Consider the following 13,672-nt stretch of genomic DNA (forward strand, 5'->3'; position numbering starts at 1 on the left):
ACCCAACGCCCCGGAAACCCAACGCCCCGAAAGCCCAGCGCCCCGAAAGCCCTCGCTCAGAACGGGACGAGTCTCACTGCTCGAGAAACCGAACTCTCCCATTGGCCCGAAAACTCGAAAACGGAGGACCTCAAACCGAGAATGACTTTCTTCAATAATGTGATAGAGAGGCACATCAGAGAAAAGATGCAAGAGAGGGGGAATAGACTCTAAACCCAGCCTCGAGCCATACAGCAAGTGGAGGAATGCACCCACCCCAACATACGGACTATATAGAAATAGTCGAGGAAGCGCTCTGTTAGCCCTAGCAAGAGCAGGCATGCTACCGAACAGGTCGCATAAAGCGAAATATCAAAAGATCGAGCCGCACTGTATAAAATGTGGCTTAGACGACGAGAACATCCGTCATATCATGACGGAATGCACCCCTCACATTCACCGCTGCCGAAAGAGTTTATTTGGCTGTTCTCCAATCGGACTTCGAGGAGAATACCTCTCGAGAGGGCATCCGTGGGATGGAAGACGCGGATTTTTCCAATTGTCTTGCCTGCATCAGGTCGCGGGATTATTATCAATCAAAGTCTTTATTCACTCGTATTGAGTAGTTTCTACCTGTCTAAGTAAGTGATTTCATTTTCTCTGTACATTTGGTCTCTCGGTTTGGAGATCATTCAGTGATTTCACATTGAGGCATTCTCGAGCGTGGTATTTGGGACAGAGTTTTGAACATCTTCTGCATATACAACTGTCGGATGGTTCGTGGAATCCTTTAGTTTTACAGAGTAAATGATGAAAGCCGTGTACAGCGAATCTAGTTACAATGTGTCGGTTTGTCCTTCCCGGTTTTTTCCAGGAGTCCATTGTCATTGCCTCCGTTGAAAAGAAGTTCTCGTCAACCTCATCGAATTTTTCTTCCCACGCGCGTTGGGTGGTCTTGTATGCTTCAGTTTCTTCCAGCTTGTGTCGCTTCTTAACGTCCTCCGTGAGGGTCGATGCACCCGTCAACAGGTAGGCCAGGCGATTCCTCGTCGTGTGGTGAAGCCGGAGGGTTCGCTTGATGAATGAGGCCTTCGTTTTGTCAAGAGCTGTCATATCGTTGGTCGTGAGGAATGGCCAGACTAGTTCGATTCCGAACTCGGCTACTGGTGCGATCTTGATGTCGAACAGGCGGAGTGCCGTGTTGACCGATAGCATGTGAGGGGATTCCATTGACCGCATGGCCAGGGTCGCTCGGTTGCATCGGTCTTTCACGTGCCCCGTGAACGAGGATCCGCAGTGATGAATCGTGACCCCGAGGTATTTGAAGCTATTCACGAATTTAAGTCTGTTGCCTCCTATCGTTAGAACATCCTTCACTGATATTCCTCCTCCTTTTCGACATTTCATTGCCTCCGTCTTTTCTGTGTTGACCGCTAGTCCAAGCGTCTTCGACATTGTGTTCAGTCTGCATAGGGCTTCTTGGACGAGTAGGCGTTCCGGACTGTATATGACTACGTCGTCCGCGTACAACAGAATTTTGATCCGGCTGTTCCCTCGATGAACTTCGGCGGGGAGGTCTTTCAGAAGAACTGAAAACAACAATGGGCTCAATGCGTCCCCTTGTGCGAGGCCACTAGTTTGTTCAAAGGAGGGGTGTTCCACGATTCCACCCTCTAGAGCTATGGAGTTGGCTTGGAGGATCGATGTCAGTAAGCCGAGAATCTTGTTCGGAACTCCCGCCTTTGTCAACAGCTCCACAACAAGGTCTCCTGGAGCGGAGTCGAAAGCCGTGCGGTAGTCTACGAAGACAGCGTACATGAACTGACCCTGTTTCTCGAGGCTCTCTTGAATGTCTTCCGGTAGGATCTTGCAGGCGGTGCCCGTCGATTTGTCCCTTTTGAAGCCGTGTTGCTCCTTCGGGATGGTCCCGAGCGCCTCGAGGTAGTCGCTAAGTCGGGTGGTTAGGATTCTTGTCAGGAGCTTGTATCCCGTATTCTTCTTTGCAATTCCTCTCCAGGACTCTGGTTTTGAAGCATCTCCTTTCCCTTTCGGAATCACTATAAGTAGCGTGTCGCGCCACTTTTTGGGTATCGATCCTGTTTTCAGACATTCATTGAACAGTGCCTGCCAACAGGGGGCGAGGAAGAGGGAGTTTTTGATGTGTTCATTGGTAATGAGATCAGGGCCTGGAGCTTTCCCTGACTTCAACGATTTCATCGCTTCCACGACCTCATTGATAGAGAATTCTGAGGATAGGGTTGAAGAGATATACGTGGACAATATTCATCAAGGATTTCTCGCTCGAATGCGGTTGGGGCGTCCCAGGCTGAGGAGTAGCTGTAATTGCCTGAAGGCACCGAGTCGCGCGCCGATAAGATGTTTCGGAAGTGCGATATGAGGGCATCCTTCTGGACTGGGCAGGCGGCCGGAGCTGTTCTCTGAAGCCATCTGTAGGGTCTTTGTTCAGCCTCTTCGATGAGTTTCTGTTCCTGTCTCCTCGCATGCTCTAGCTTCTGGGCTTTGTAAGTGCCTCTGCAGAGTGTCTTGAAATGCGCTGCGAGGGGTCTGAGTGAAGGGTACTGCGCCGCCAGTTGAGATGCCGCCAGTTGAGATGCCGCCAGTTGAGATGCCGCCAGTTGACCTGATCTCGCTGTCCTACATAGGCTGTTGAACCAAGGTCTCCCCCTTCTCGGGGTTGGATACTTGGAAGACGACCGCAGTATTTCTGTGATATGACTCGCATATCCATCCACATTTATCTGCTGAGGGACAGGGAGAATTTCATGGGCTCTTGATAGGAGTTTCGTCTCGTTGATGCTTCTTGAGAGTGGTTTGCGTTTCACTTTAGGGGTCGTTTCTCCTTCGAGGGTGATTTCGATGCCAATTGGGAGATGCGGTTTGATGGAAGCCCCTTCTCTGAGCTCGTGATTCGTACCCAGGAACGAGACATTCCTGCGGGGCATATTTGTCGCGAACATGTCAATGATCGAGCGGCCCTTATGATTTTCGAAAGTATGTTCCCTCAAGTCGTTCACTACCCAGCAGCCGATACTGGATAGGAAGTCGAGGAGCGCTGTCGTGCGTTCGTCGTGTTCCCGCTCCATTCGTGTGTTGAAGTCGCCGCCTAGGATCAGGGGTTCCGTGCTATTGAACGCTCCCGTTCCCGTTGAGAGTTTGTCGAGCAGGATTTCGCTAGATTCGGTTCCCGCCGGACGGACGTATGCTGCCACGATGTTGAATCTGGAGCTTCTCGCCGCTATCAGGTTTTCTTCGTTCAGAACAGGGACGAGGTCCCCTACTCTATGATTGTAGAGTATGGAGACCCCTCCGCTTGGGCGACCTGCGCCCGGTGTCTTGAGCGCAGGGGAATGGATTGCGTAGAAGCCTGATGTGTCGAAGGGGGAGACAGACCAAGTTTCCGTAAGTATGAGAATATCGATGTTTTTGAGGCAGTCCGGGTCAATGAGCTGAATGTTTTTCGCGCCTTCACAGTTCCACTCACTGAACTATGTTTAACGTCTGGTTCTGGTCGGGGGTCGTCCTCTGCTCGGCCTGCGGAGGCCTCGTCCGCGGCTCCGGCTTTTCGAGGTTTCTGCTCGAGGAGGTCGCGACTTGCTCCTCTGTCTCGCTGTTGGGGGTGGGGGCGGATTTCTCCCCTGGGACCATTGCATCATCGCCGTGAGCATATCCCGAAAATGGGGAAGGTTGGGGGAGGGATCACGTCTTCGCTGATCACGATTTAGTGAGAGGTTCCGCTTGGCTGTCGGTCTCTGTTGCGATGTCGCGTTGGAATGCCTCGTTCTTGGTGCCCGTTGATTGGAATTCAGGGGTTGAGGTTCTCTCCTGTTTATTCTAGGGAGATTCCCGCCGAACGTGACTCTTTCGGAGGGCCTGCTTGTCGCTCGGGAGCGTCTCCCGAGAGCGTCCCCTGTTGGAGTTTTGGGGCGTTTGCTCCTACGTTGTTTGAGGCCTAAGGTTTGACAAACCTTTCTTGCGATGTTGATCGCCATTCTGAGCGCTGTCTCGCCTTCGTAGGTGTAGTTCTTGTCTATGACCATCTGTCTTTGGACTATTGACAGTTGTAGAAAGGAGAATGCCGCCTCCTTCCCCGTCGCCAGTCCGTGCAGTTCGTCATTCGCCGCCTTGCTGAAGACCGGTACGGATATGATGGTGATCTCAGTGCCTGGCCTGGACTCTTTGATCTTCGTTCCGAATTCTTTAATCTTTTTGACAGCCTCCTGGTGGTTAAACTCCATGCATTCGTGAAAACCTGCGTGAAGGAAAAGCATCACCGGATGTGTTGCTTCGGAGATGAGGCTCTCAGCTTTCTCCAGTATGGAATCTATGTCGTTTTTGCGTGAAGTCCCAACGGAGAGCGGTGTTCCATTTGGGAGCTGTTGTTCCAACAGCGGCTTCAACGTGCTCACGGCTGGGTCGCCTACCAACAGTATCTCTGTACGTACCGGTGGAGGGGGCAGCTGTGTAGCCGTGTCATCGGTCTCATCCGTCTCCATCGCGTTGGCCGCGTCTTCTGGATTCGAACGGACATTCGTCTTTTCCAGGTCGTTCACTCTTCTCTCTATCCTCCGGATGCGGTGGAGTAGGAAAGTTATGAAGTTCAACGTGGCGTTGTCCAACGGGGTGGAATCCAGTACTCCCATAATCTGGTTGAACTCCAGCTTTGTCGACGGAAGGCTGCATACTCGGCATCGCCAAGTCGCATTGGGGTTCCTTACAGGATCCTCTTCATCTTCTTTCCGACAGTCGTAGTGGGATTTTCTTCCGCATATACCGCATGTGATGGACAGCCCTATAAGTCGCGGGATTATCGCTACCCACCTGGGGGTGCTCTTCTAATGGAGGGTGCTCTTTTATTTTCCGATCCCCTCGTGAGTGCTCTTCTATTGGAGGGTGCTCTTCTAATAGAGGTTGCTCTTATAATACAGGAAATACGGTATGCTAGATTCTTTCCTGATGGCTTGTTCTCCGGAAAGGACATCTGTAAGAGACTCCCGTATGAGGCTAACGCCCGCCGGAAGACATTGGCGGGATAATTGCAAGGGAGTCTCCCCAATTAAGCAGACTCCGGATACCTGGGAGCGGTTTTCATTGAAGCTTTCACCCCCTTTTCGGAATGCATCATCAGCACTTCTCATACAGCTCTGAACAATTTCCTTCCCGCAGACCGCTCATCGTGGCGGGCCAAGGAGCCGAAGTTGCGCTGAAATGGGCCCTCATGGCTCTGAGGAAGCCGGCAACTCGAACATTCCGACGCGTGATGTAGGAGCCCAACTCACACGCAGCCAAGCTCTGGTACTTTTCCGCAGCATTCGCTAGTAGGACTGCAGTGTCGAGGAAATCCCAGTGGAGCAACCCACCTAGTAGCGTGTCCTCGGAACATTCGCACGTTGCAGTTTTCCGTCATTGGAGCTGTCCAGTCGACGATGCGCTCCCCAAGGTAGATGAAAGTGTCCAGGAGGCAAGGGCGGATCCAGGAATCGTCCGAGGAAAGGGGGGGGCGGTCAATGCATCGCGAGTATGGCGGATTGATGAAAGGGTCCCATTCATCATTTATGAGCTAGGCTTCAGAAAAACTTCAGAATGATATTTTCTCTCGCTCAACACACTCGATTCAACTCGGACTTAGCTAAATATGGTGTTATGAGGCCCCAATAGATAGATAGATGGAGTGATAGATTCCTGATATTCCACAGCAAACTTTGCCTCCTTGCAGTTCGCCCTCGTCATGTTTTGAGGCAGGATCCCGCTGTATTCTCAGCGGAGCCCTGGACGCTTTGATACTATCATCGAGAGCAATCGTGGGAAGGAGAGGAGGAATCTTACGAGCGGAGGCTGAGTCTTGAGGAAGGACCAAGAGATGGAGCGGGAGGCGCTTATGGAATCTCGGGTATCTAGAATCACGGCCGCTAGTTCGGACTATGCTGCGGTAAGGTGTGTTTGCCTTGCAACGGTACCGTGGTATCCGATTCCCCCAGGGGTTCTGCCTATGTGAGCTTTACTTTCGAATAGAAGACAGAGAGGAAGGATTTTCGAGAGACGGAGTTCTTTATTCATGGAGAAACAGATGAGAATCTTGTGCGCGTAGAAGGTTCCAGGCTTCCATCGAGAAGATTCATAAGCCGAAGACTTCGAAGACATCGTCGATCGCTTCCTCCGTTAGCCAGTCGAAGACGCTCTCCGCAGATCTGCCACCCGGTAGAGTCATTCCCGGCACCGTGGTTCCAGGTCCTACAGTTGACCACATACTCCGCGCAACGTATGTCCGACTTTTGAGCACAATTTTCATCATCGACATGGGCGTCGCGAGGAGTCGCCCCACAGCTTTGAGGATCATTTTCGGGGGCAGGAGATCGAAAATGCCGTCGGTTCTGTGCATCGGCATACGTGGGCTCATTTCGATGTCCTGGCTGAAGGCAATGGCAAACAGGCTCAGCAGGAGCGTCACTTTGCACAGAAACATCATTCCTCCGAAGCAAGTATCCAACGTAATGAGATGAAGATGCGTTACTCGGAGTGATCGCCCCGATTAAGATCGATGAGACAATTGAGATAAGCGTTTTAGGATGAAATTATATCGAGATGCTCGCTTCATAAGCTTCAGAAGACGAGATCGTCCCCCTCCCCCTCTCCCTAGAAACTCTCCCACGGAGAGATTCTGCAACCGCACCTCCAAGCGCTTCGGACCCCATGAGGTCCCGAAAGTTCCAGCGCGATCTAGGCGCCTCGAAAATGAAGTCCCCACGATCGAAAAAGATGCGGCCGAGGCAACCGAACGTGAGGGACGATCACGATCATCATTCTTTTTTGTTGACTTGTCGTTTGTCGAGAGAATCCAGTCACGATGAACTCAGAACCCATTCATGAAGTGGAGTATTGTATACTCAGGCGAGCAATGGATCTGTAAGAGACTCCCGTATGAGGCTAACGCCCGCCGGAAGACATTCGCGGGGTAATTGCAAGGGAGTCGCCCCAATGAAGCAGACTCCGAATACCTGGGAGCGGTTTTCATTGAAGCTTTCATTCCCACTCGGAATGCATCATCCGCACTTCTCATACAGCTCTGAGCAATTTCCTTCCCGCAGACCGCTCATCGTGGCGGGCCAATGAGCCGAAATTACGCTGAAATGGGCCCTCATGGCTCTGAGGAAGCCGGAAACTCGAGCGTTCCGACGCGTGATGTAGGAGCCCAACTCGCACGCAGCCAAGCTCTGGTACTTTTCCGCAGCGTTCGCTAGTAGGACTGCAGTGTCGAGGAAATCCAAGTGGAGCAACCCACCTAGTAGCGTGTCCTCGGAGACCCAGACGTCGAAATTTTCCGTGCGTGGGGCGATCTGGCCGACGATGCCCTTCCCGAAGAAGATGAAAGCGTCCTGGAGGTCGATCAGCAGACCTCCGAAGAATTGCGCACAGGAGTCTGCTATCCTTGGTGTTCCCCGGAAGCTCCCGTTGAGCGTATCCCAAAGCGACCTTTGAACCGCCCCGGCACTCGCGAACGTCATGATATAGAAGAAGAACAACGCGAACAAGAGACTCGATCGAGACATCGCTGGGATCCAGGTCTTTCTGAAGGAACTTCACGGGCTCGATATCACACGAAGCTTGCGGAGGACAACTCCACTTCAATTCCTAGCATTCACCGGAGAATGGAGAGCGGAACCCATATCCGCCTCCACGCGCGACTCGCTTTTTGACCCCTCCTCACACTGGCTGCAGAGGAGCGACTTCTCGAGAAATGCGAAATTATAATCTGCGAGCTCGAACTCAGAAAATCGTCTCGCGTATTCGCTATCAGCTCCAATCTATCCACGTTGGAGCGACTCGGCGATTTCGAGACGTCAATTCTCAGTGAGAAGCTTCACATGATGATATCCGCAGGCGCGAGACGAGCAATCCTCGGTCACTTCTCCACTTCGGGCGATGTGGAGCGAAACCTCGAATGTTGTCTTCACTTGAGTTGTTCCAACTGCAGACCATCGATGGTCCCACTAAGCAAGGAAGTAAGCGGACACATGTTCACAAGTTCTCATTCAACATTTCTAAGCGGAGAGATCCATCTGAATGCTGAGTGGGGAGTCGGATGATTCCAGAGCTGTCCACGACATTCCATACAGCTTGACGGTCTCCGAGGGACGCAGCGTTATCCCTCGGCACGCCGAGTGTCAGTCGTTGGTGGAGGTCTGGCTCGCCGAAGCACATCAGCGGAAATATTGCACCAAAGTTTTCCCGATGAAGCTCACTCCGAATACTTGGAAGCGATTTTCATTGAAGCTTCCGTTCCTGCCCGGAGAGTCTCGTCAGCTTTTCATATACAGCTCAGAACAATTTTCTTCCCGCAGACCGCTTACCGTGGCGGCCAATGATGCGGCATTTCTTCGGAACTCTCGCTAGTCGGAATGCAGTTAGTGGAGCGACCCACCCAGGAGCGCGTCCTCGGGACATTCGCAAGTCAAAATTTTCCGTGATTGTAGCTATCCAGTCGGCGATGCGCTTCCCGAGAGAAGGGGGCGGTCAATGCATCGAGGAAGGGGCGGATTGATACCTGAGTTCAATTCATCATTCATGAGCCAGGCTCCAAGAAGCTTCCACAGCAGTATCTGGAATTTCAGAATGATATTTTCTCTCGGTTAACACTCTCGTTTCGACTCGGACTAAGCTAAATAAGGTGTTATGAGATATAGAGCTCCAATAGATAGATAGATACATTTCTTTTTATTATAGGGAATTTAACAAGAGAGCAGGGAATGTTCTAATAAATAATCAGCCACTCAGGAGGGTCAGCTCTCTGAGGGCAACACTTTGGGATAGTCCGCCCGAGATCATCCTCGCGTTGCCGCGTTGAACCACTTTTGCAAAGCGCTGGCGGATGAACGACGCCGCCCGCTTATCTCCCCCCCCCCCTAGCGACTATACGTTCGCCAATTTCTCACAGCAGTTTCGAAGCATCTTCGCCCCAAACTCCCGCGGTATCGATTACGAACGGAGCTCGACTGTACTCGCCGAGCAGCGTCTCATACTTGGTCTTCTTGTCGAGCTCTCCTTTTATGACCACTGCTCTAGCATTTCGAGAAATCCGCCGATAACGACAGGCGTGAGCGTCTCTGATCGACACGTCCCAAATCAGCTGTCGACGCTGGGACCACGGCTCGTGGGTTATACCGTCCGGGCGCGATTGGTCATTCGGGGACAGATTTCGGGGCTCCTTTGAGTTTGTGACACCCGCCTGCTGTAGCGCTCGGGACAGAAGGTCATTTACTGCCCCATGGCGTGCTAGTCTGCCGGATCCTAGAGAGTTGCAGCTGAGACGATGGAGGCCTCGGCGGTCTAGCGTCGCGCCGCACGGGCAAGGAGTCTCGTCGGTCAGGGGCAGGCCGAGTCTGAGACCGGCGGCAAAGATAAAATCTCTGTCAGATAGCAGGGTTCCTATGTTCCTTGAAGGCAGAGCCTGAAGCCACCATCCCGATTCAGGAAGAGACGCGTGGAAGAGTCGAATTGCATCAACCTCCGATCCGGTAGATAGATAGTTAGATTCCTGATATCCCACAGTAAACTTTGCCTTCTTGCAACTCGACCTCGTCATGTTTTGAGGCAGGATCCCGCTGTATTCGTATCGGACGCTTTGATACTATCATCGAGAATGTAGGATCTTTGCCTATCCCCATCTTACACGTAGCATTAGGTGTCTATATAAATGAGTGTTGTCATAGAATAAACGTCGAGTGAATTTGCCGAGCTCTGTGAAGATCTCAACATCGTTCATCTACGTTGTGCGCCGTATATGCCTCAAGGTAACGGGTTGGCGGAGAGGATGGTGAGAACGATCAAGTCCGCCCTCGATAATTCTGTGCACTCCCTGGAGTCCATCGTCTATGCCTACAATTATACCCCGAGTTCTGCTCTTGAAGGCGAAAAGTCACCGAATGAAATTTTCTTCGGTCGATCTTTGAAGACGCCATTCGATGTTTTCAAGCCTGTCAGAGTTTCTCATGGATGGACGCCTTCTCAGGAAAGGCTCAAGGAGCAGTTCGATCGACATCATGGTGTTCGCAATCGCGATTTCTTCCTAGGGGAGGAAGTGACCATACAACTTCCGAGCGGTCGTCGCGTTCCAGCTCGTGTCACGAATTTGAAAGGCAAATCGATATTGGAAGTTGAATTCGATGGGAAGATTCTAGTTCGTCATATGAATCAGGTCTGGAAGAGACCGCAACGGCAACCAACCGTGAGCGTTGGTTCAGAAGATGACGAGGATCTCCTCGCTGATTTCACTTCTCCGCCGTCCGATGATCAAGTCTCTTCCGGAATTACTTCTTCGCCCTCATAAGCTTCGAGTCCGGTTTCATCAACGCCACTCGCGATCCGTGATCGTGAACTCACCGTCTCCGACACCGCGTCGCCGAATGATGGTTCGCTCGCTTCGGAGCGGGAACCTTCGGATTCGTCCACCCAGGACACTAGTGAAGTTTCGCAGTCTCCAGAGTCGTCGTCTCAGGGAACCAGTGAAGTGTCTCCTGTGTCAACGGCCCCAGCACCAACACGAGTCCAACCGGATCGTGCGTGTGAAAGACTCGGTTGTCGTTCATTCTTCAACTTCGGAATCTAAGTGTTCTGCTTCCGGAACTCATTTATCTGACGGGAGCATCTGTAGGGTCTTTGCCTATCCCCATCTTACACGTAGCATTAGGTGTCTACATAAATGAGTGTTGTCACGAAGTACTACTCTTCTCAAATTCTACAGAGAGCAATCGTGGGAGGGAGAGGAGGAATCTTACGAGCGGAGGCTGAGTCTTGAGGAAGGACCAAGAGATGAAGCGGGAGGCGCTTATGGAATCTCGGGTATCTAGAATCACGGCCTCTAGTTCAGACTATCCTGCGGTATGGTGTGTTTGCCTTGCAACGGTACCGTGGTCCCGATTCCCCCAGGGGTTCTGCCTATGTGAGCTTTACTTTCGAATAGAAGACAGAGAGAAAGGATTTTCGAGAGACGGAGTTCTTTATTCATGGAGAAACAGATGAGAATCTTGTGCGCGTAGAAGGTTCCAGGCTTCCATCGAGAAGATTCATAAGCCGAAGACTTCGAAGACATCGTCGATCGCTTCCTCCGTTAGCCAGTCGAAGACGCTCCCCGCAGATCTGCCACCCGGTAGAGTCATTCCCGGCACCGTGGTTCCAGGTCCTACAGTTGACCACATACTCCGCGCAACGTATGTCAGACTTTTGAGCACAATTTTGATCATCGACATGGGCGTCGCGAGGAGTCGCCCCACAGCTTTAAGGATCATTTTCGGAGGCAGGAGATCGAAAATGCCGTCGGTTCTGTGCATCGGCATACGGGGACTCATTTCGATGTCCTGGCTGAAGGCAATTGCAAACAGGCTCAAGAGGAGCGTCACTTTGCACAGAAACATCATTCCTTCGAAGCAAGTATCCAACGTAATGAGATGAAGATGCGTTTCTCGGAGTGGATCGCCCCGATGGAGATCGAAGAGACGATTGAGATAAGCGTTTTAGGATAGAATTATATCGAGATGCTCGCTTTATAAGCTTCAGAAGACGAGATCGTCCCCCTCTCCCTAGGAACTCTCCCACGGAGAGACTGTGCAACCGCATCTCCAAGCGCTTCGGACCCCGTGAGGTCTCGAAAATTCCAGCGCGAGCCAGGCGCCTCAAGAACGCAGTCCCCAAGATCGAAAACGATGCGGCCGAGGCGACCGAACGTGAGGGACGATCACGATCATCATGCTTTTTTGTTGACTTGTCGTTGTCGAGAGAATCCAGTCACCATGAACTCAGAAGCCACTCATGAAGTGGAGTATAGTACACTCAGGTGCGCAATGGATCCCACCCGAGTGAGGGTTGGTCGAGATCGATCGCCCTTCTTGAAGATATCGTGGACAACAGTCGATTCTGTCGCGCTCTCTCGGATTTTTATACAATCGGACGGCGTTGCCAAGCCGTAATATAAGGCTGTGGAATGAGACATTTTATTGGATCTCCTCCTCGAGTGGCCCGCGAGCTTCTGGGATTCTTGACGATTCTCCCTGAAGAGAATTTAGAACAAGAATGGATACGCGTCTCGGTCCGATTCGGATGCGCCATGGTGATCTTTTATCCAAAATTGACACCTCTGGAGGTATTCTCCTGAATGAGAATCCTCGTCCGTGAAATGAGACCTCAGAGAGACGGGATAGGGACTTTCCGAGAACATTTGATCATTCAATCATCTGAAAGGACGAAGAAGAAAATGAGCGCCTTCACTATCCGCAAACGCAAGACGAGCAATCAACGGCCTCTTTCTCCACGGCTCCACTTTTCGGAGGAGGATTCCCAGGTCCGCCTCACTGATGTGCTTCGTATAATGGGGAGAATATCAAGTCACAATCAGACAGCTCGAACACCTTCTTCGGATGAACCTCTCACCTCCTTTCCTGATGTGTGAGATGTAAGCTCCTGCCGTGAGTAGCCCCGGACATCAAATCGAAGAACCCCTTGAAGAATGATATACGGCCGAGATGAGCAGGGAATGTTGGCGAGCCTGGCGAAACTCCATCTCCTGAGTCACGGCGGAATGCTTTTCGTACGTACCTCGCGGAGTCTTCCCGGGCAGTGCCATGGAGCGGTCGGATCGAGAGATTGCGGGAACTCTTCACTCTCGGGGGAGAAGAGGGGGTTGGTGCTTTAGACATGATGAGGCCAAGGTGCGGAGTACTATGCGTGTACACGAACGGGACGTACTAGGTTTCCGATTTTTTCACTCCTGCGGCGACTCTCGCTAAATTTTTCGCATGAGAACGTGTGGGTATGCCCCCCGTATATTCGCTGCTGCGTGATTAATTTGACGGGAAATATCGTCAGGGCAGCTGTGTAGTGATCCGTAGTTCCGATGGAGGTCTCGGGAACCCCCGGTCTTCGAATGAATGAATCACGAAGAGGAGATGAAGGAAAATCGACCGCAGAGGGAGAGTTTCTCGACAAGCACGGTTCGTGCACGCAGGAAAATGTCATTGAATTGCACTACTCTTTCCCGGGACTCATGGTGCTGGGAGTATTGAGCGAGAGTGATTTATGACTTATGACAATCTTTCATCAAGTTCCAGGCACGCCACTGTCCCTGCTCTCAGTCAGCCGGATGAGACCAGAGACATCCTTCGGATTCATGCTTGTCTTTCTGCAATCTCTTCGACCGTTCCCACGATATTCGGACCCGATATAGTGCATACATACACCTCTGTCTTCCTCTTCTGTAACTCGACGGCTCATTCGAATCATCAAGTGAAGCATCTCACTGAGGTTTGATTTCTCGACTTTATCAACTCGTTGTCGCGTGTATCGATCGGACCTGATTCGTTGAGGGTCCTGGATCGGCGGGATCTTGCACGACTCAAGCTCACTTGGTCAAGGATTTCGGAGCGTCATTCTTCGCCCTGCATTGCGCCGCGGCTCGGCCCAGCTAGAGCAGTGGTTCCCAACCAGGGTTCGATGAAACCCCTGGGTCCCATCGACGATTTCGCGGGGTTCCACGTCTGGATTCCTGAGGGACTTCGGGGTTTCATCATACGTTCCGGGTTCCATATATTTTGCTAGATTTGGCTTCGAGTCATGTTCCCTCATCCTATTCTTACGCTGGCGAGCCCATAGAACATCTGGGGCGTCCGATAATATGACTTTTTGATGT

The sequence above is a fragment of the Galendromus occidentalis genome, unplaced genomic scaffold, assembly GCF_000255335.2.
Source record: "Galendromus occidentalis unplaced genomic scaffold, Mocc_1.1 scf7180000075554, whole genome shotgun sequence".
Classification (NCBI taxonomy): domain Eukaryota; kingdom Metazoa; phylum Arthropoda; class Arachnida; order Mesostigmata; family Phytoseiidae; genus Galendromus; species Galendromus occidentalis.